The sequence below is a fragment of the Podarcis vaucheri genome (assembly GCF_965113315.1).
Source record: "Podarcis vaucheri genome assembly, chromosome: 10".
Classification (NCBI taxonomy): domain Eukaryota; kingdom Metazoa; phylum Chordata; class Lepidosauria; order Squamata; family Lacertidae; genus Podarcis; species Podarcis vaucheri.
Window position 1 is genome coordinate 33577206 of NC_138748.1, and position 20292 is coordinate 33597497.

A 20292-nucleotide genomic window follows, 5' to 3' on the forward strand; every position below is an offset into this window, starting at 1 on the left:
GCTTACTAAAATTGTTTCTCATGTATACTTTACTATACTATACTATATGTTTCTCATGTGACAACTTTACTATTTTATTATTATTATTATTATTTAATGAATGCCTGTACACAATCAAGATTTTTTTGAAGTAATGGAATGGTGGTAGTGGGGGTGAAATTCCACTAAATGTGTTCCTTTCAAATAATAGCCATTTAAGAGCAGGCTTGCTCCTTTAAACTTGATTGAAGGTAACCTGTTAATAAGCTGTGACAAGGTTGGCACTTTAATTTACAGCCAGCAGCACTCGAGGATTCCTTATCCATGCCTAGTGCAACCTGCCATAACAACATTCAGGTTATCAATACAGACAATTGTAGCTCTCCTGCACACCAGCTGCCGAAAGCCTCATTCTCCTCACATTTTCAATGAATGGTTTGACATCACTGCCCTCATTAAATCTGCGGCTGCAAATTCCTGAGATTCATGTCTTCGTTATCTGCTTGTGTAACATGAAGAGGGCTAGCATTTGACCTTTTCCTCATCTGTACCTGGGATGGGTAGCGGTGCATGAAATGCTGGCAGTCAGAATATTAAACAATGGTATTCTTTCCAATTGTTTCCTGACAGAAAGCCTTACACTGTATACTAATAATGAACCCATTCTCTAAGTGCCAGTCCTTTTGTAGACAAAAAGGCACTATGTACACACAAGACGGAGGTATCAGTAAGTCTGGGGAGCTCAAGGTCTGCACAAATAAAATAAAAAATACTAAAAGTGCAGCCCAATGAGAACTGAGCATGCTCAGTGACCATGGAATGTTTGCAAGGGGTGGAATGTGGAGTGGAAGCACATGGAAACTTGTTCATGAACTAAAAACTGAAGAGTTTTGTTACACCCCATTCAGTGCATAAAATGAACTTAATAGTAAGACAGTCTTCTAAAAAGTTGCTGCATTTGAATGTACTAAAATGTAACTTAGCATAACATGAATCAGTGTTGGGGCTCATGTGCTGCCTGCTTCCTCTATTCTGGCATAGCTGTGAAGGAAACTAGAAGCTATAGTGGTGAATCTTGCCTATGGTTTATTGAAACAAGCTAGCTTCATAAAGCACTGATTGAAGTTGTTTCAGTAAACCAGTTAATACTACTCACAGGTCGCCTGGGTTTAGCTATATTGTACATGCTAAACTGTGGACAGTTAAAAACAGAAATGAAAGCTTCTGATTGCCTTCTCACAGCCATGACACAAGGTGAAAGGGAATGGGACAGCTGGTAAGCCTAATACTTGCCCGCATAACACTAAAACATAATTTGGCATTACAGCCCAATGTAATGGTACTCAACATTAGAATTAGGCACCCGCAAGACATTGTTGGACTCCCATAAGCCTCAATCAGCAAAACCAATAGTGAGGGATGACAGGAGTTGTAGTCCAACAACATATTGGCTACCTCTGTTCTATTTTACAACACTGAATAAAAAAGTCTAACAATGGGGCTGTAAGATTTATATTTACAAGATCCACACTCGCAAGATTTATATTCCAATTTCAGATTATCAGCAAATTTTGCAATGTTATTTAGGTTTGCATTAAAAAAAACCACCTGACAAATGTTAAAAGCTTCTAAACGTATCAACTGACTATTGCAATTTGTTCCAAATGTGAAAGACAAAAGGATTGCATAAGACATCTTCTTCAAATGAAGTCTAAATTCACAACAGAGAAAGTATGTGATATAACAAATAATTCTTGGTGAGTCTAAAACAACCCATTAACAATTTTAGGCCGCATCCACATATATTTTGTTCAACACATAAGGTTAGACGGATCAAGACTTAGGATAGATACAGTGAAATCAATCAAAGTCCCGTCAGTTTCAGCATCTACTCAGACTCCAAGCCTTAGTTCTAAATTCTAAGAATTAGAAATAATTCAATATCCAAAAAGATGTTATGTGTGCAAAACTGTGTTACAATTGCACGTATATTGTTTTCTTGCTGGATGGCTCACCCTTTGTAATAAGATTTATTATACATTAAGTCTCTTGTATTTCAATAGGAGCTGAATATAATATGTCATTACCTTAAATGACCTAACTAGGATAATTTGGCCTTTTAGTCTTTCTTCATTATGTGCACAAAGGATTTGCCAGGATTGTGCACTGCCAGATTTTTGAACAAGAAGGGGAATGGCATTTGAAGAGACAAGGCATGCACACAAAAGGTTCAGTGGTCTCACAGGCTTTGTTCTCTGGCTAACTATAGTTCCTTTGTGATTTGTACTTGTAATTTTCCTCAATACAAGCAGGGTAAGACTAAACATGCAATTTTAAGAAATGGTTTTTAAGTACAGTCTGTAGCTAATGGAAATGTTTTATTTTGTCTAACATTTGTATAGCAGATCTCTGATCTTCTTAACTACAAAATCTTATTTTTTAAAAAAAACAACAACACCACACTCCCCCTCCAACAGTTGTGAAATGCCACCTGATCATTTGCAGTTACTTTATTTCAACAATGATCAGATATTAGTTAACATATATCAGGCACAGGACAAATCCCAGTTGGGTTGACACACAAAGTAGCTAGAGGTAATAAACATTTCTCCTTTGCAGGTTTGTTAATAATAAAAGTAAAAACAATCTTTTAAAAAACAACGACTAAAAAATCAAATCCTGGAAGTATGGATTTGGATAATCCAAACACAATTCCACTTATGAAATTCTATGAGAAAGCAAATGAACACAGGATAACAGTAAGTTACCAAGTTGAGGTTGCCCAGTTGAACTGTCATGGACATGCAGTTGGTTTAAAACTCGAAGCAAAAACTTCCAAGCTCCTCCACCTAGTTGTGAAAGAGGTGGAAGTATATGAGTGCTCCACTCAGGCAGGTTCATCCACACAGCAGGAATCCACGGCTTCCCATTACAGTCCTACCTTGGATCACAAACACCTTGGTACTCGGACATTTGGCTCCTGAACACTGCAAACCCAGAAGTGAGTGTTCTGGTTTGCGAACATTCTTTGGAACCTGAATGTCCGGCAGGGCTTCCACAGCTTCTTGCAGCCAATCAGAAGCCGTGCTTTGTAAGTCGAACGGACTTCCAGAACTGATTCTGCTCGACTTCCAAGGTACAAATGTACATCCAAACCTAGTCTAAGTTGCCAGGGGACTGGAAAGATGAGCTATTTGGATCACAAAAAAATAAATAAAATACACTCTGGTCATTGGTAGCCTTCCCACCCACTTCTGATTTAAGGGTCTTTTTAAATACACCCACCCAGCCTTTTAAAAAGCTACATTTTCAAACTGTCAACTTCTCTGCAGATTCCAAGGCTTAAGGTAGCTCTGTATATGCCTGAGAGATACAGTCTTGGGGTTTCTCCTTGGTTGAAGGAATAAATAAATAAAATCAGTGGAAGTAACCAAGTCCCTCTGTTTGTCCAGGCAGTTTGTTTCGCTATAGAATACTTCAATATAAACATAAACCCGAGTATAAACATAGATTATAAATATTTGCCTGAACTTTGAGTCAACCAAGGATATGCCTCAACGATCGTGTTTTCAGTAAAACATAGGTCTGGAATATGGTCACAGTTAACACAAGAGTTTACAAGATACACCGTTTTACATCAACTACTGTGCACCCCTCACTTTTGTTTTGTCTCTTTTCTAGATCTTTATTACTGGTTTATTTCAGCATGACAGTTCACTGTTGCCTGCTTTGTTTCAAATGCATTCATTTGGGAAACCTTTTTAAGTAAAAGTGCAGATATAGCTGGATTTTTTAAAAAAAAGCAACACACACAATTTCAGAGAATACAATGTCTCTCTGCATTATCTATTATTTTTAAAGCAGTTAGAGACCACTTCCCTGAAAGCAAATGTGTTAGGGTTGTAGATAGAGCCTGACAAAGAATGTGAAAGATCTGTAAAGTGTGTGTGTGTGTGTGTGTGTGTGTGTGTGTGTGAGAGAGAGAGAGAGAGAGAGAGAGAGAGAGAGAGAGACTTGCATGACAAGGCCCCGAGCCCACCCCATTTCTTGGATAATAAAACACACGGACACCAATATTTTGGTTTAATGGGATAAATAAGGCCACAACTTTATTGGTTACAGATGTGAGGAGTATTGGCTTAGGCACTGGAACTGAACCAACTATATCTGACTCCTGCCTGCCATGCAGGTAGTCTCATAAGGGTCAACCACCAGTAGGGAGAGCCCTGTTGATGTACATCAGCTTCCTCAACCTTGGCCCTCCAGATGTTTTGGCCTACAACTCCCATGATCCCTAGCTGGCAGGACCAGTGGTTAGGGATGATGGGAATTGTAGTCTCAAAACATCTGGAGGGCCGAGGTTGAGGAAGCCTGATGTACATCAACTGCGAGTTCTCCCAGGGTCCCCAATGGGTCGTGGCACAGCCCTAGCCCATACCCAGGCTCCGGACAAGATCTACACCCCCGGATCCTTTTAACGGAATACCCTTAAAGATGAGGGGCAGGTGAAGGCCACAACCTCCCCTCCAATAACCAGGTTTTACCGCCAAACCTTACAAAGTTGTGACAATTGCTATGAGGCAGGCGAAAACCACATGGCTGGTGCCAATTTCCTAAGTGGAAAAATTCCTACCTGGCCCCCTTCTGACGAAGGAGGAGGTAAGGAGAAGGAGGCCCCCGGCTGCACGGAAGTTTAAAAAGGGTGAGCCACGTCCCCCAGTCGACCAGATTGGTTGGCCGGGGGGGGGGCGTGATGCGGCCGGGACTCCCAGTGACGCGAGCGGCTTTCCCATCCCCCCCCCATGTTCACGGGGAGAGCACAAGGCCTGCCTGCAACCCCGCCCCCTGGGAAGAGGAACAGCCTAAGTAAAATTGCGTAGAAATACAAGTATCAACACCTTTGTGCTTTTTGTATTGGTTTGTCATTAATATTCAGATTCACTGGTGGCAATTGTTAAAACCCTAAACCACTTAAATCACCTATGCCATCTGCACTGGTGTGAAGACAGCATACAGCTAAAATTAAATTAAATTTATAAAATAAAATTTCATGTTGTAAAATAATCTGCATGGTGCTGGTTAAAGAGCTAACAGGATTTCTCACTTTGAAGAGACTTGCCTCTTCAGGCTCATTCATTTGCCCTTCCTCCATGTGACGGTGGTGAGGCTGCAGATGTTTTCTTGTGCCTAAGGGTCCCAGGTATGTATTTATTTATTACATTTATATCCCACTTTTCCTCCAAGAAAAGTGTGGCATAAGGTGCCACACTTTTAGGGTGGCATACATTTCATTCTCCGAACAACTCAGTGAGGTAGGTTGGGCTGAGAAACAGTTCTAGTGCAACAACATAACCATTACACTATACTGCCTAAGAGATCATGTTGAAAAATTACTGAAGCTTTTCCTGGCCCATTGCAGGCACCTTACCCTCTTAGGAAAAAGCAACAGTGTGGACTAGGCCTGTGCAGAGCTTGTCTGAGGCCTGGGGCGAAAGTCTTGTTAGAATATAAAATTATAAACTCAAACAAAAAACCACCTGGTCCCTGGCTGGGGTCTCCAGCCAGGTTAGCCCTCTGAGGCCCAGCACAAGCGTACCCAGCTGTCCCTAACCTTGCCTGGTATGGACTCTCCATAAATCGGAAGAAACATGATGCTTCCTTTTCTGATCATAAAATCCCACTTATTGTGATTGGTCCTTTGGCCTGGTGCAAATGTAACACTTTGTGATCTCCTAAATGTGGAAGGGGGGTGGATCCATGCATTTCCTCCACACACATTGGTTTTGTGTAAATATGTTTAGCACCTAGGCAGCAGAAGCAAACTCCATTTTATTCCTGTAGTCATGATAGTGCTATGTTTGAGTTTAAAAAGTGAAACCTTTCATGCTCAGAGTGTTTTGGGGTTTTATTTTTTAAAAAATGGGTTTAGTCTATTGTATCAGGAATGTGGAAGTATTTGCACAGCCTGAAATGGGGTGGATGGGGAATGTTAATTTTGTGCTTCACAACAAAAGTAATGCATAGAACTGTTTAAAGCCACCCCCACCCCAAGGTAAGACCATTAATGCAAGATAGACAACATTCAGGTACCATCCCTCCAGCATTTGAAACTTGATAAAGGCATCCTGAACAGAATGCAGTTTTCCTGAAAAATGTGACAGTATGATTTGACAAGGAAAGCTAAATTTAAACAAAACTAAATTCCACAAGCAGCTTAACTGAGCATATTTGGGTCAAGTGTTTCTACAATTAACACAAGTCCTAGCTTGGGGTCAGTTTCTGTGACTGCTCATACTGTGGCCACTGAAGCTGGTACTACCATCTAGCCACTGGCGGGGTGCACAGAGGGGGCCATGTGCAAGCAGATAACACACAGCGTGAGTAGCAGATGCTGAGTTTCTGGCACACAAGAGGTTGGTCCTCAGCCTAGACATTTCAGCCTAGAAGCAGATAACTAAAGTTTAAGAAGAAGCACAGTGACAAAACTCAATCTGATTCCAATAAACTAAAAATATTCAAACAATTGCAACACAATTCCATGTAAAAAGGAACACTTGCCTGAGTACCATTTTGGTACGGCAGGTTATTTGACCCAGAAGCTGAAACGAAAGCCAAATCTTTATCAGGTAAGAGAACCCTCTCTGCTCAAAACCTCTAACCTACATTTGCATTAGTGTAATGCCACGTCTCAGACAATGTTGCAACCACAGTAAAACTGATGAAAGGAAACTGATGCTTTCCAAGTTGTGCTTTTTTTTAAAAAAAGGCCAGTAAGCATTTTTCCACATCAACAGCCACAAAGAGGGCAGAAAGGGGCTGTTATCAGCAGCTTACAAGATTGTATGAATAATTTTAATGATTGAGGTAAACGTAAAGGGACCCCTGACTGTTAGGTCTAGTCGCGGATGACTCTGGGGTTGCGGCACTCATCTTGCTCTATTGGCTGAGGGAGCCGGCGTACAGCTTCTGGGTCATGTGGCCAGCATGACTAAGCCGCTTCTGGCTAACCAGAGCAGCACATGGAAACGCCCGTTACCTTCCCGCCGGAGCGGTACCTATTTATCTACTTGCACTTTGACGTGCTTTCAAACTGCTAGGTTGGCAGGAAATTTAAATGATTACTCTGTTATTTAACAATAACTTTTGTGTGATACCTACACAGCCTCTTTCTCCAGGATTCTTGGCAGGCAGATGGGGCTCCCTCAAGGAGGTGTAAGAAGCTAAGGGAGATTCAAGAAGTTCACAGTTATACTTCTGCCATTCCATTTTGATAAGGTGGAATGCCCAACATCACAATGAACTTGGATTCTATTTTATACTGGATATCAGCAGAACATCTCATAGGTATTTCAGAATGGCCTTTTCTTTTTTAAAAAGGGGTTTAAGTTGTTAACTTTAACCCCAATATGTTAACTTATTTCATTGTCCTAACCTAGATGTCAGTAACAGCCCATCCAGATTATAGAAACCCACCATGAGGAAAGAACAAAGAATGAATTACCCAAGAGGCCTGTAAGGAAAGGAAACGTTCTGGTAAGACCAGTCTGGTTGATGGCCCAATGCAAGAAGAAGAAGAAAAAGAAGAAACAACAACAACAAACCAGAATCACTAGCCTGAAATGTGTTGTGCAAGTGTAAGTGTAAGAATTGTTGGGTAAAACACAAGTCACAGAGGTCAGTCATGTGTTACAAGATAGTTTCATGCATTTCAGCAGATTTACATTCTTCCCGTCAGGAACTACTGCATTCTATTGCACTCGGCATGCATGCACCCTACTTCTTGGTTTTAACAGATTATAATTGACCTTAAAACCCCGGTTTGGGAAATCCCTTACAGATGACCACAGTGCCTGGAGTCAGACAGGTTGTGTATCCACAGCAGTGGCCAGAGGAGGAATGACCGCTGGGAGGAGAGCAGAGAGAAGAAACCCCATGCTGCATCTGCAGCAACACAACAGGACTTCTTCATGCTCCCACAGCTGCGCTAAAGCATGTCTCTCCCATATCGGTATCCTCAGCCACAGCTGGCGCTGTAACTTCAGCTGCTTGACTTCAACCCCAAAGGTGCACTCCTTGTCTCCCGAGACAGAGAGATGCCAACAACAACAAAAATATTCAGGGCACTGACTCCTGATCACTTCTTCCCTAGAATGAAAGCTTTAAAGACAGTATGCTAATGCTTCTCCTCCTGTCATATCAATGAACTTCTTTCAGTCCCCCAATGGGCAGAAAACTCCCATCTACATGTTCCCACATTAGTTTACTTCTTGCAGGGGGCCAAATGACAGACACACCCAAACCTTACAATATGTTCATCACCAGCAAAAATTGTCTTAAAACAAGATAGCCTCAGACTTCTAAGTATAATTTTTATCTGGTGCAGAACCAGCTTTAAAACTGAGATTTCTTGAAAGATTTTTCATATTGATGGAATAAAAATACATTTTGTAAGAAATGGAATTAATGGTAACATGCTAAGAAATAGTCACACCCTGAATGATTTATGCCCAAATATGTAAAGGATCATCTCCTTCCCTACAGACCCTCTTGGGTGTTAGGATCAGCAGAGGGAACCCCCTTGGTAGTTCCACCACTCTTATAAATATGGGGGCTCCCCTGGGAGAGGGAATTCTATGCAGTAGCCCCAAAGAAGTGCTCTAGCACCTTCATTATGTAGCTTTTGACAGATGCTGAAGATGCACCTCTTTACCCTGGACTTTGACATTTGAGATAAATCATCTTGAATGTAATGTTTTTCAAATTTTTGCAATGATGTATTTTTAAACTGTTATAGCCCAACCTGGGACCGCATGGTGAAGGGTGGGTAAAAAATTAGATGCTGCTGCTGCTGCTATCATTCATGCAGTGCAATTCACTTAAATATTGTGGCCTGGGTCAGGGAGTGTGGCCTGGAACAGGTTCTGAGGGGCAAATAAAAAGACCCAGAGGGTCATATTTGGTTCTCTGTTCCCCTCCCTGCTTCGGTAGCTAGAAATCCCATATAGTGCATAGTGTCCCCAGACTTGCCTCTTCCAACCTGAAATAAATGAAGCATATGATGCCTGCTCTACTTTTCACTTAAATATTTTCTGTTTAATACAATGCTGTTTGTTCAATTAAGTCTTCAATGCAGGAAAGAGGAGACAGTCCTCCACAAAGTTGAACATAAAGGCCCCAAAAATGTCATTACACTCCGCCTGTGTAAAAAGCCATCATACAAAGTAACTTGGCCTTAACATTCTTTACAAGTGACTGCAGGGAGAACATGCTTTTGTTTAAATAAACAGCCCCTACTGTAATAATAACTTCTAAGTACCCTTTAAAGCACTTTTTTTTTGTTTCATCCTTGAAAGAAAAACATATCTAAAGGGAAGTGCCACTTCACTGCTACACTGACTTTCAAGTTTACTTTAAAATGTAAGTTTTAGTACATTGCTATTTAAATAAGCAGCATTTAGATGAAAAGCAACAGTCAACTTTGGTGATAAGCTCTTTGGCTTGAGTAGAAATACTCAATTTCCCTTTCAACCCCTCTTATGTTTCCTTCTTTTCTCTTTTTAAGGTCTTTTGCTTTAGAAGGAACATCCATTGCTTCATTATGAGGAGCGGTAAAGGAGCCCATAACATTATTTTTATATCTTTTATTTATTTTGTGTTGTTTTATCTGAGATAGGAAGGCAAGAACCAGAAGCTTGTGACCAAATAAAGAAAGTAGACATCTCTGCAACACAAGGACAACAGGGTATTTTACAGTATTTTACAATATGATCCTATGACGGAGCCAGAGTTATTGGTCATTGGACTCGGAATGTTGGTCTTCTCGAAGACCAGAATTTCAATCCCTATTCTGCTATGAAGCACATTAGGTAATCTTGAACCAGAATGACTTTCAGCCTATTCTACCTTGCAGAGTTCTTGTAAGGATAATACAGGAAGTGGGAGAGCAATTTGTGTTAGAAACTGAGATATGAAAGCTAGGAGCTAAATAGCACCTTAAACCTAGGTTATGGATGCAACAACAGAATGTCTAGGCACACTTTTTAAATAACAAGAATACAGTGGAAACTCGGGTTGCGAAAGTGATCCGTGTGGGAGGCACATTCAAACCTGCAGCATTCGCAACCCGCAGCACTGCGTCTGTGCACACGTGAGTCGCGATTCGGTGCTTCTGTGCAAAGTGCGATTTAGTGTTTCTGTACATGTGTGAGCACTGAAACCCGGAAGTAACCCGTTCCAGTACTTCTGGGTACTTGTGCGGTGTGCAACCCGAAAACATGTAACCGGAAGTGTCTGTAACCCGAGGTACCACTGTACAAAGCTAAAAATGAATGAACTGCAGCTAAAGTCTTCTGTTCATTTTTAACGTGGTCTACTCCTTTCCCTATGTGACACGGGTGGCGCTGTGGTCTAAATCACAGAGCCTGGGGCCTGCCAATCAGAAGGTCGGCGGTTCGAATCCCCGCAACGGGGTGAGCTCTCATTGTTTGGTCCCAGCTCCTGCCCACCTAGCAGTTTGAAAGCTCGTCAAAGTGCAAGTAGATAAATAGGTACCACTCCAGTGGGAAGGTAAACGGAGTTTCCGTGCGTTGCTCTGGTTCGCCAGAAGCAGCTTAGTCACACTGGCCACATGACCTGGAAGCTGTCTGCGGACAAACACCAGCTCCCTCGGCCTACAGAGCGAGATGAACGCGCAACCCCAGAGTCGTCCACAACTGGACCTAACGGTCAGGGGTACCTTTACCTTTACCTACTCCTTCCCCTGCCCCTAATATTATTAAGAGGGTCTCTTCTACAGTCTTCAGAGAGTAGCTGGAAGTGGGGAGGCAGAAAAAGGTCCTCCTTTTCTTCCACTCTGCAGTTTTAATCTGAAATTTTAGGCGCAGTTAAAAAATACCCCAGAGCGCAGAAACAGCTTGTGCTAATTAAATTCCCTGTTGCAAAATGTGCCTAGAACAATGGGAGTTTCAAACACTGAGAGCCATGTACATTACCTTGAACTTCTTGGAAGAAAGGTTGAAAATTACAGTAATAAATACATGTTTACTCAAAAACAAGTCCTGCCAATTCTAATGGGATTTATTCCTTAACAAGTGTACATAGTATTGCAAGATATAATCTATACTTGGTAGATGGAATTTCTCATGTGGTAATACTTTGCTGCAATTATTTTCACTTCACTGTTTCGCTACACCCAAGTAGATTCCAAAGTTGTTCTACTTTCCTATCAACTTTTAATAAATTGTTTTTTCACCCCACTTTCCCATCCATGTGAGCCTTAAAAGGTGCTGACAATAACTTGGTCATTAAAAGGTTGGTGCTACTTAAATTACAGGCAGATGATAACACAAAAAATAAAAGGCAGGTGTGTTCCCAATATCCATATTAGGTCAATAACTTTATTAGGATCACTAGAATATCACAGAGCAACACACTCAAAAGATGAAGGAGGCCCTAGATTTAGAATTCAGAAGGAGGCATATCAGTCACAGCTAACCATGATTTTCTGGCATCTCAGTCCTACAAACACATTGAAAGGCCAAGTTTTAATAAAAATTATTTACAAAGCAAGTTGGCTTAGGACTAAGGACCATACCCAGGGTTATTTGCAATTAAACTGATTTCCATTTAGAAAGCTTAATAGGCTATTTGTGGCCAGATCCACCATTAATATGTTGCTGTAAGATAGTGATCTGAATTGCAGCACAATTTCCAACATCAAACTAACCTAATAATAATAATGTTAAGCTAGTTATTTGTGCCAGGAGTAGTCTTTGTTATGCAAAGAACTCTCTATTATTTGTCTTCTCATCAAGATCTAGTAAATTAACGTTACAGTTCAAGTGTCACTGGATTTTCAATATTCTTTAAGTATGGTCATCTCTGGATAAACGCTTAGCTCATTTTATTTACTTTTTTCTTACCCTGAGGCTGAGTCATAGAGAAAGGGGTGCCATGAATGCTAAATAGCTATTTGCACTTGCTACAGAAGCTGGACTGCATAGAAAACAGCTTTTGAATGGAGTTTGAATACTACCTAACTCCTCTTATAGTTACTTGGTAAGTAAAGAAGCACTTTTACTGATGCTTATCCAATTTTGTATCACCATCACTGCTTCTCAGTTGGCTTCCAGACCCAATTCAAAATAAAGACCAAAATGGTCTAGAGACAGAATATATTAAGTACCACTTCTTCACACATGATCATATTCACTCAGCAGAGACCTTTGGATGACCTGCTCTGTAGTCTCTAACCAGTGGATCTACAGTGGATGCCTACAAGAAACTTTCAAGTGTATAAATTCTGTTTTAAGGTTATATTGTGGGTTTTTTAAAGCTTTCTTAGGCATGTTGACTAGTTTAATAGTTGGGGCTCTGCTCTCTATTCTGAGAATCATTCAGTATTCAGAGATAAAATCCTAGCAAAAGTTATTATTTCTTGTTTTCCTTATTGCAAAGCTGCATTTTGCAAAAGGCAAGATGGTGTGCTATAGAAAGCTTCACGGATTAGCCATTTTAATGCAATTTTAAGTATACGTGTTCATAGGGTTAAAGTGTAAAGTTCCAAGTCTTGGAGACCGACCATTGCTGCTTTACCAAAATAGTTGCCAGAAAAAAAGAAAAAAGGAAGGATTTCACTTTAAGCAGTTCTATAATCTCTTTGAAAGAAACTAATAATTTAGGATTATTGTTGCAGTCACACCTGAGGGAGTGGTATAAGCAGCTCAAAAGCTAAATTGGCCTATTTGCAAGCAGCCATTAACCTAGTTATTTTAAAATGAGAGAGTTTTGTAGTTCATCCAGTTTCAGCATAAGATCCCACAATCATGCAAAAGTATTAGGGGAATTCCTCCAGGAATTATTGCCACAAGTTTATAAGCTATACAAGAGTTACACTACAATCCCTTATCCAGCTCCCTAAAAGTAAGTGCCAATGAACACAATAAGGACTTACTTCTGAAAAAATACGCATGGGATTGCACTATTAGTCAAGCAACAGCACTAATGAAGAAGAAAGGAGGGTGGAACCCAAACAATGTAGAAAACAAATAATGCACAAAAGGGTGCCAAAATTGGGTGCAATATCAATAATGTTATATAACATATGAATAAACCAGCTTCCACTGTACAGAAATTTTATATCCCCTTATATATAAAGTGGTTGGTAGTTTAGTGGTGATCCCCTTTTCTTCTCATTTTTTATTTCATGGGAGTTAAGGCACCTAGGTATGGCTGAATTTATTTAGTTGTGCAGTTTGAAGTTGGTCTCTCAAGTTTAAATAGGTTTCTAATTAATAATTTGACTTCTATGTGAGTTTTTATAACATGTTAGGACCCACTTTTAACTCAAATTTGCTTCTGGGGACCATTTCTTAATCCTTTACCGTATATTTGCCTGGTGGTAGTACTCCAGTTGTGACCCACCTTGGATCAATTACAATTGAAATCATATACTACTTTGTACAAATACATTGGACAACCTGGGTCAGTCAACAGGCATGATATCTAAATGGAACTTCCATGTACCACATAAATGTACCTCTGTGTGCTGGGGACAAAAGATAGGAAAGCGATTGCCTTTTACCTCACTTGTTGGAAATAGCTGATTAAGTTCATCAGTTACAAGGAAGATGGCAGGTTGAACCAGGAGTTATAGGTGTAAAGAAACAATCATGGTTGTTCCCACATTTTTGAAAGTATTAATCTAGTAATTGGTTTTGCCTCCAACACTAATTGAAACATAGATTAAGAGGCAATGCACTATCTGGATAATTTGTTTATTATTTGCTGAATCACTTTATACAGTGGTGCCTCGCAAGACGAAATTAATTCGTTCCGCGAGTTTTTTCGTCTAGCGAATTTTTTGTCTTGCGAAGCACGGTGTCGGAAACATTTTGGAAAAGCTTCAAAAATCACCAAAAACCTCAAAAAAGGCTACCACACCGCGTTCTATGAGTTGCTCCTCGAAGTCAAGTCGCAACTGTATTAACGGTGTTAAGAAAAAGGAAACAAACTTGCAAAAAACGCAAGACGTTTTCGTCTTGCGAAGCAAGCCCATAGGGAAATTCGTCTTGCGAAGCAGCTCAAAAACCGCAAAACCCTTTCATCTAGCGAGTTTTTTGTCTTGCGGGGCATTCATCTTGCGGGGCACCACTGTATTAGAAATATCACAGCAATGTATGAAAAAGAAAAATAAGCTCCTTAAAAATAACTAGCAATAAAAACAAATAACTTTTGAAATTGAATTTTTTCTACTCAACATCACTGGGATACAGGAATTGTTCATGTGGCTTCCAACACACTTCAGCATTTAGTTCAGTTTTAGAATGTATTTGAGCTAATTTAACATATAATAATTAAGAAACCACAATTATAGACACACCTATTGATAAAAATAAGTTAAGCAACCAAGGAACCCTTGTACTTCCTTATTCCATTCCTCTACTTGTTGAGTCATCGTGTTGTCCCATGTCTAAAATTAGGATACACCACTTCCAAAATGCTGTAATCTGACTTGCAATCTAATACAACGTATACAACATTATGTGTTTAGAAATGGCATCCCAAAGGCAATTACAATTTCTAATCTTTTAATGGCAGATTAACAGATTAGTCTGGGGTTGCAATACTATAAAATTTTACCTTGCAAAAAACTAAGCTGAACCATGTTTGACAGTGAAACATACTGCCTCACAAGAATGTAGGGCCTAATTTGTTAGAGGTTTTAAAGCAAAGGTGGCTCCCATCCTTTTAGGGGTGCTGTAGTATATTTCCCACATTGGCAGGTGGTTTGATGGTTCCCTTTCAGCTTTGTAGTTGCAGCCAACTACTCAGAGCAGAAACACTAAAAATCAATTGACTAATTTAAGACTAGTGAGATCAGTGGCTCTGCTCCAAGTATGACTTAAATAAGATACCTCTTACCACTTCTGATTAAACACTGAAATAAATCTGAATCTAAGTAAAAAGGTGTAGGATGGTACGGTAAGCCTAGGCTTTGATTTGAATATTTGAAAAGCTGGACTGAACACTACTCATCGCAAGCTTAGTTCAGTTCTGCAGTGAATACAGGAAATTTTGAATTCATAAGAATACTTAATATTGCTCATGAAAATACGTATGGCCACAAACCAGAATTCATTACCATGATAGATACAAGCAGGGGAATATTGTGGGGAAAGGGTTCTATGGATTGGGGTTACAAACGTAATGTAGAATTATGAGCAACACAAGATGCATGTGCTTGTATACCACAGATCTTAAAATCTCCCACAAAGTATACTTGGTATCTGACACCAAATTTTGGATACAAGTTCCAACACGATCTACCAAGCCATACTTGTTCTAACTTTGTTGTGAATACTCAAGCAGTAATCTTATAATGTTTAATCGCAAGATTCATTTTCAAATAAACAGTAGCAAGCATGGGAGGGTTGGACATGAATCCTTACTCAGTTGTTAAATTCAATGGCGAACTAGCTTCAGGTTAAGTCACTAGCTACATTTGTAGATCATGCTAAACCATGGTTTAACATGATACACATAAACCACAATCCAAGGATTGGATAAAACAGCAAGCTGACTTGAAAAGGAACTGAAAGTAAATGCTTCCGAAATAAATTCAGGCTGAGACTTGCTCAGGCTAATTTCAATCCACGTTATGTCATGTGAAACCATACCACAGTTTGCCATGATGTAGCAACTGTCTTGCCATTTACCTTTATTACGGAGACCTGATCTCAGTTCTTTGGGGAAAGTGTGGAATACAATTCCAACTATGTAGAGAGCTCACTTGTGGGGAACCTTTGGCCCTCCAGATGTTGCTGAATTACAACTCCCAGAAGCCCCAGTAAGCATGGCCAAAGGTTTGAGATGATGGCTGCTGTAGTTTAGAAGTATCTGGAGAGCCAGTTTCTGCATACCTGATGTATACAGATGAACTCAGTTGATACAGGTTTGTAATTTATACTAATTCCAAATTGAAACAGAGCATGTATTGGGCCCTAATATGAAATATAGTATCTTATATAGTATCTTAAGAGGATGGCATCAACAGACAAAATAACTGAATTGAAATCAAACCTTTATTAGGCATTATGCAAATAAAAACCGTAAGAAGGAAAATAACATGTAAAAGCCTTGAAATATATATAAAAAGGCAGCAGTTGGCTACAATCATATATATATATATATATATATATATATATATATATATATATACATATAAAATCAGTGGTTTTCCTTGTTAACCTGCTCCTTGGAGGACTGCAGCCAAAAACTCGGCTACCCCCGCCGTTACCCTTTGGTCAACGTCGGATAGGCAGAATCCCGCACATTCACCTTGCTGGGGTTCCAGACCACCCAAAAGAGGGGACAGCACGCGTTGACGGAGCGTACTGTACAATGGGCAATGAAAGAGAATATGCTCTACAGTGTCCGGGACATTCATAGAGCATCTGCAGAATCTCTTGTTTCTAGGGATGTTTTGATATCTTCCCCAGACAAATGCTGAGGGAAAGACATTCAACCGGGCCAGCATAAAAGCCCTACGTTGGGCTGGGATTATTAATTTAGTGACGTAATTGACTCTGCTATCTAAGATATTTAAGTCATAGAATATGGGGGAGCAAATTTTATTTACAGCTGCCATAATATTTTGTCTCTCCACATCCTTTAGTCTAGCTAGGATATTATGGAAAATGTATTGCTCATTAGAATTATTCAGGGGCTCCAGCTCGATGCCTAAAGATTCAATCTTTTTTTCGAGGTACTGATACCATCTTGATTTATAGGAGTCTTTGAGCAGATCAGCGAGCAGGCTTGATGGAGAGCAGCGAAAATGGCACCGTAACCAGTACTTTATTGAGGTGGACCAGGCCCAGTATTCCATTGTGTGTATGCCTATTTCTGCACACATTGTTTCATATTTGATCGCAGCTGGGAGTCCAAGAATACGTCTCAGAAAGCTGGAGTGAATCTTATTTAAATCACTGTTATATGCTTGAATCCATAGCGGGATTCCATAGAATATCTGGGCTTGCACTTTTGTTTGAAAAATCTGATTGGCCGCAGGAATAAATTGATTACCTTTCTGATAATAAAAACGGGCAACTGCTGATGAGGTGCACTTTGCCTGTTTTATGGCATTTGTGCGATGACTTGCCCACCCTGGATTGCTCTGGAATAAGATTCCCAGATACCTATAGATTTTTACTTGTTGGATTTCTTGCCCTCTGGATGTGAGGGCGATCTGGCTGCGACATCTGTCACCCCATTGATCGCCAGGGTTGATTCGGCTGATCTGGCTGGCTAGGCGGGTGTCCCCTTCCTCCCTCACCGCTCCATGTGCGTCCCTCCCGAAGCTGCGCGCTCGGTGGAAGAGGACGACCATCCCAGATAGAAGGAGTGTACCGTTCTTCGGTCAAGGGTATACGATAGCTGCGCTCCCCTGCTAGAACCTCCAAACAAGCTCAAGACAAAATAACAACTTGCTACTGTTCCTTCATCTACACATGAAATAGTTCAGCCTGCTCATCAGCCCTTATCTATTAAGAACGTTGAGCCAACATCATTCATTTTGTCCATCATTCAGACCACAAATCCTCAAATCCCTGCCTAGTCTTCTAACAAACTTCTACATCCATGACAAATTCCAGATCTTTAAGTTCAAGTACCTCCTCAGTCTACCCGCCCCAACATATTTTATGTAGAACTTTTTATTTTGACCTCATCATAGCCTGCTCTCTTTAAAGGTCTATTTCACACTTTTGCTCCCCAATGTGCAACTCCTGGAATAGCGACATGGTGCCACCTCTTTCCTCCCTCCTTTTAAAAACCTTCCTCCAAGTCTACCGTCTGTGTGAGAAACCCTTAACTGCCCTGGCCTTCATGGTCTCCATCACCAAAGAAAAGTGTAAAGGGTTTATTTCAGCCTCTTCATGTGCTACTCTTATTTCTCCCTGCTTATAATAATTCCTATTTATATACCAAATTCACCATAACAGCCCTAGGGCTGAATTTGGCCCTTCAGAGTCCAGACATCTCTATATGGCCCACAATACTTTAAACTACAAAAGCTTCAGAGAAACTTTTAAAACTGCTAGGGGGAAAAATCATTATTGAAGACAGAATTACATTAATGGTGAGATAGTGAACACAACTGATTTCTTCTTTACAAACAGCCCTAAGATATGTTGAAAAGGGAAGAACAGTTCTACTGAAAGCCTGGAAAAACCTGTTCAGTGAAGGTAGGACAAAGTTTTGCCAGTATCACTGAGTTCAACTGAATGATGTTTTGGAGGTAAGGAGTGGGGGGGGGGGGGCGGACAGATACAGAACAGCTGTCTTCTAGTTGCTATGCTGGTGCCTTTGTAACAGAGGAAGCATAAATATAAAGCCCCAGCTGATGTTCCATAGAGTGCATATAAAAGAGAGAAAGACTGAGATCAGGGGAGCTTGTAAGTTACTCAGCATATTTTAAAGAGAAAGCACAAATAATTTTCCTCAGCCTCCCTGTGTCCTCTAAATGCCTAAAGATTCAAAGTAGAATCACAAAAATATCAGGCCTTAAAAAGTCAGAACATCTGAATATTCTGATTTTGAATCTCTGGGCTGCAGCAGATATCAGAAGAAATTATCCTGACCTAAAAATGACTACTGAAGATGCCAGATGGTAGTCCTTCATAGGGCAGGATACCTGCATCTAGGTGGCTGTTGCCTCTCACAGCTTCTGGATCCTGGTGGCAGATGCAAGAAGAAATGAGGCAATAAATGTGTTTGTGTTCCTCTGAGTCTTCAGATGTTCTGACTTTTTGAAGCCTAATATTTTTGTTCCAGTAGCATCTGAAGAGGTCCTTAGAAAGGGGGCAGTAATGTACACAACTTTGCCCACCACCATACCCCAATAATGTTTTTCCATGTTGTTGTATTTTAAATGTCTTGCAAGCTGCCTTATACTGTAAGAAAAGCATCTTACACCAAATATATCAATATGTCAATTTTCACTTACAGAGGATTTATTTTCTTTTGCACTATGTTTTTATACTTCACTTAAAAGTGTTTTTAGAAGCACATTTCAAGAGAAGAAAAACTCTATTGAAACAGTGCATATTCACTGAGGGTTTACACAAGCATTGTTTGAACAGTTACTTTTAAGTAGCAAGTTTCTACACCTGCTGCCTTCCCAGCAAGCTAAGTTTGTTCCCATGAGTTTTTCCTTTCCCTTCAAGTGGCAAGCATACTGCTGCATCAGGCAATTCAAATCTGTTACCTGTGGATTTAATCAAGATTACAGTTAACACATTGTGTGTTGATCAGTTTATGAATGCCAGGATGTTTGTGTTAGCACCAATGGTACGTAATTAATAATCACTACAACTATTTTGCTTTCCAGTGGTCATCACTGTTTGTTCTTTTCCCCATTTCTTTTGCATAAAGTCCATGACTCACTCCAGTTTAAAGAATCAGGTCAGTTAATGTGGAGAAGTGTTGTCTGTCAGAGAAGACTATACCAGACTAGCAGCTTCTTGTGTTCCTCACTTGAGCAAGATCCTAACATTACAGCATGGTAGCTGCAAAATAATGATGAAGTAAAAGGAAGAAAAAAAGCGATTTCTGGTGATGAAAGGTGTGTCTGCAGTTTACAAACCCAAGAAAATAAAATGGTTAAGGTAGCTACATTTATTGTTTCCTTTGGGGATCTTGAGAAGAAACTTGTGAAGACATGTACTAGATTTTTCCCTAAAGATTCTTCCTCTTAGCTTGAGAACACTGAAGATATTATTATCATGCTTTTGCATTCCTTTAAGAGCATTTTTAAATTAATGCCAGATTTTTATACTAGTAGAAACCCACAGAAGACAGCTACATTGGCTAACGAAAATATATTTTTCTCCTTTCTTCAAACCACTGCATTTTTTCCAGTGAAAGAAATTGCTTTGGATTCAGAACTACATTATGTTTTCACCTGAACAGATACCTCAATTTCCTTTCTTTGCTGTTTTGGCTCTGATAAGACTTTTTTAAAAAATGTTATAGGAAGTGTCTCTAACACACAAGGGGGAACTGTAAAAGGGTGAAAAAATTCAGTGTGCATGAATCTTTATGTCCTGCTTTGAAAGTGTTGCTTGATGACTGTTTCAATATCAAAGGATTTTTTAAAAAAATCCATACTACACGTCTTAATTAGCTTTCGAATGGCAAAATGTCTATGTTATCAACTCTTCTTTTGTGTTAATGTACTGTTACTGTTAATGTAACTATCACCATCTGTGCATTTCCTTTCCTTCTGACAGTATGTTTGCTATCTCTTTCCCC

The 20292-nt window shown here is 40.0% G+C and overlaps 1 long non-coding RNA gene across 2 annotated transcripts; it reads left to right on the forward strand.

The window, feature by feature from the left end:
* The first annotated feature begins 7185 nt into the window (after positions 1 to 7185).
* Positions 7186 to 19650, forward strand: LOC309542312. Of its 2 annotated transcripts, none has more exons than XR_014224187.1 (6): positions 7186 to 7323; positions 7416 to 8147; positions 9653 to 9721; positions 11907 to 12036; positions 18159 to 18224; positions 19414 to 19650. It is a non-coding gene; the product is annotated as an uncharacterized lncRNA (long non-coding RNA). The 2 variants fall into 2 exon arrangements; XR_014224188.1 differs by having other exon boundaries at positions 7416 to 8043.
* The last annotated feature ends 642 nt before the right edge of the window (positions 19651 to 20292 follow it).